The sequence below is a fragment of the Lethenteron reissneri genome, chromosome 45, assembly GCF_015708825.2.
Source record: "Lethenteron reissneri isolate LAM-NWPU_2019-01 chromosome 45, ASM1570882v1, whole genome shotgun sequence".
NCBI lineage: Eukaryota > Metazoa > Chordata > Hyperoartia > Petromyzontiformes > Petromyzontidae > Lethenteron > Lethenteron reissneri.
Window position 1 is genome coordinate 9,110,722 of NC_083823.1, and position 3,593 is coordinate 9,114,314.

Sequence of the window (3,593 nt, forward strand, 5' to 3'; positions counted from 1 at the left end):
GTTAAGCAGACGCCGAGGTGGGGCGTTTCTTGTACCAAAGATGCCTTGGTTCCCTGCTGGGTGATGAGTGTGTGAGTGTGGGCATGTCATACACACGGCTCTCTGTCTCTCTCGCTCGGCGACAGCTGCAGGCTCCTCCGCTGCTGGATGTGAGTGGAGTCGGCACGACCCTTGTCTTTGAAGGCGCTCGATCGCGCTCGCAGCTCGTCCACAGGTCGCCGGGGCTGGCACTGTTGCTCGGTGCTCTCTGGCGATGCACGATTGCGCTCGCAGCGCGTCCGCTGGTCGACGGTGCCGACACACTTGCTCGGTTGCGCTGGTTATGCTCTCAATGGTGAAAGAAACAATTAAAGAAAAGAACGAAAAACAAGAAACGAACTCCGCGACTCGTGGCTTCTGCTGATGCAGCTCCCTATCGTGCCTGTCATGGGGGCAGATTCCCGGAGCCTGCCGCTCGCAGAACTAAGTTGTATGATCTGTGTCCTTGCTAATATGTGAAATTCTCTCCCCTCTGCCCGCCTTCTCACAAAGGACCGGAATTCCTTTGATTTCGCTCTTTGCTTGTGGGGGCAGTTGCTTATCCGACGTACGCGTGCGTGTGTGTGTATGTTCTGATTTATTAGGCCTCACAAAGGCCTGGTTCCTGTCCCCCTCCTCAAGCCACCTCGCCATCAATGGAAACAGATGCTCCAAATTGCCCCCAAGTGCGTCCTTCCAGTCCTCCGACCCTCTGAAACGATTAATCTGGAAGGAGGGGGGGGGGGGTCCCCCTGTCCGGTTGCGTTCTCCCCCCTCTTCCTTCACGGTCGGGGTGTTACATTTTTGTCTCTCTCAAAGAGGGACACTGTGGCCTTTGAAGTCGTGTTCGCTCATACCGGTTGGAAGTTAAAAATATTATTTTACCTCTTATAGCTTGATACCGTACCACTTTTTGCAGTTCTGACTCTGTAAGTGACTCAATGTATATGTAGGGCTGTTACAGAGGGTCTGTTTGTGTAGGGCTGTTTACATAGGGGCTAATGGAAAACAGACACAGTGGGCGGGGTCTCCGTGAGCACACGGGGTGGTGCCCGCAACGACGTCCGTACTGGACGGCGTGAGGGGGGTTTCGATCCTCTAACGGGGTATAAAAAGGGTTGAGCCAGAGAGCTCGGGGCTCAGTCTTAGAGTAGTTAAGAGAAGAGAGAAGACCAGCCAGATAGGCCCTGGACTCCCCCTGGGACGCCGCCCTTGTAAGGGCAGTGCAGGCTGGAGCCAGTGGCGTGGTCCCGGAACCAGAGTCAGACCTCTGGGATTCCGGGTACCGTAGCCCGACTAACCAGTGTCGGGCCAGACAGCCTCCCCTAGCCCGTTAGCGGAGGACTCAGCTAGGAAGGCTAGCTAGGGGTGAATTCCCAGTTGTACGGGTGAGGGGGCCGATACATCCCTCTAGTACTGTAAGCCCTTTGTATAAATAAATACGTGTGCCTTACCCCGTTGTCCACGCGTCTTCAACAACACTTCATCTGGCGTCAGAAGTACCAAGAACATGGACACGCGCCAAACAGCTCGAGCCAGGGAACAGCGGGCGGAGGACGCCGCCGAAATTGCCGAGCCCGAGATGGCTCTACTAGACGACGTGCAGCCGGGGCCGGATGCGGGCTTACCGGAGCATCGCCATGAAGAGGAGCAGCGGGGAGACGACCTGAGGCTGGCTCATGAGAGGCTGGCGGAACTGCTCTACGCCGCTGCCGCTGCGCTGGGGGACATCACACGGCTGGCGGCTGGTGGTCCACCGCGGGGCGAGAGGAACCGGCGTGGGGAGCGTCTTCCCGCCATTTCTGAAGATTTAAATTTTGAAATTCCCGCCATCGACGCAGCGACCGCTAGGGGCGTGGCCAACCTCAACCTGGGGTCCGACATCGGCCGCGCTGGGGCTGCTGCATCAACGACGGAGGAGGGCGCGTCATCAAAGCTGCGACAGGCGATGCCATCTGCCATTCGCGCCGAGACGCAGCCGAGTCGGGGAGGCAGCAGTCCACGGGACTCCACGGCAGCCGCTGCGCTACACCAAAGGCTGCCCCCGCTTAAAGAATTCGTGGGCGCAGAGGGCGACTGGAGCGGCTTTCAAAGACGCTTCCTCGCCCACCAGGAGATGGCTAAATGGACGGACGAAGAAGCTCTCAGCGCCCTGCCGGCGCTCCTGGACGGCGACGCGCTTGCCGCCCTAACATCGGCACCCAAGGAAAGGCTCTCCACGTTACCGATGGCGCTGCAGCTGCTGGGAGGGGTCTACGGACCGTCGGCGGAATGCAGACAAGAGTTCTACGACCGCAAGCGGGGAGAGAAGGAGTCGCCCCTAGCGTACCGAACGAGCCTCCTGGCGATGGCCAAGTCGGCCTTCCCCCGGATGGATGACGACGGCATCGACGCTATGGTAACGGAGAAGATACTCCTCCTGGCCGACGATCTAGACATCGCTGTCGTCGCACAGGAGGACGCGGAAATGACATCGCTCCAGGCGGCGCGGCTCCTCCACGCAAACCTCCTGTCGCTTCGACGCAAAGCCAGCAGGGCATCGGCGGGGCGTGCGGTGGCTGCAGCCACCCTTCCGACGGAGGAACTCTACGCCGTCGACCACCGACGGCAACAGGCGACGAGTGCACGGCCGGGCCAGGACGGGTCAGGCCGTTCCGACCACTCGTCACCTCCGACATCGCTCCCGCGGTGTTATAACTGCGGCGTCCGGGGCCACGTCGCCTCGGGGTGCCGCTCTCCTCGTCAGCGCGGGACGACACCTCACCGGGACGACGGGCCTCATCCCAAGCTCCACCGTCAAAAACCGGCGAGTCGCGGCACCCCACACGTTTGGCCCACACACACACCCGTCACGCACTCAAACACCGCGACGAGAGGGGGGCCGGTATCACGCACCATCGCACCATCACGCACCACTCCGGGTACCCATATCGAACCCGGCCAGTGGTCCGTGCTGGCCGATCGTGTGGTTGCCGCATCGTCGGGGTCGTCGGCCGTTGTAGGATATATCGACGGGGTGGAAGTGCGCATCCTGGTCGATACGGGGGCATCGGCGACTATTATTTCGGAATTAATTTACAATATTCTCCCTGTCCGGAGCCGTCCTTTGATGCCTGTTAACGTACCATTCTATGCGGCTAACGGGGGCTCACTTGGCATCATCGGACAAATTCGTGCCCAAATTTGTATTGGGGAAATTAAATTGTCTGGGCCGATTTTTGTTTCGTCCTCGCTGGCGGTTCCGTGCCTGCTGGGGACGGACTTCCTGGCCAAAATGCCGATTGTAATTTTGATCGACCAGGGGTGCATAGAGCTTCCATCGGGCAGACGCATGGCGTTCCTGCCATCACCAGTTGCGACTCGGACGGCGTTCGCGACGGTGCCGGCGTTCGTGGAGAGAACGGTACGCGTTCCTCCGGGAACGCAAATGTTGGTGCCCTTGAAGCTTCGGCGGCCCCTCGTTAAGGGTGCCGGGGCGCAAGGGGTACTGTTGGGACCGTCTAGGGCCGGGGTTAGTGGACCTGATTTACTACCGGCCCAGACCATAGTGAGAGGGGATAGTGAACCCTTCATCG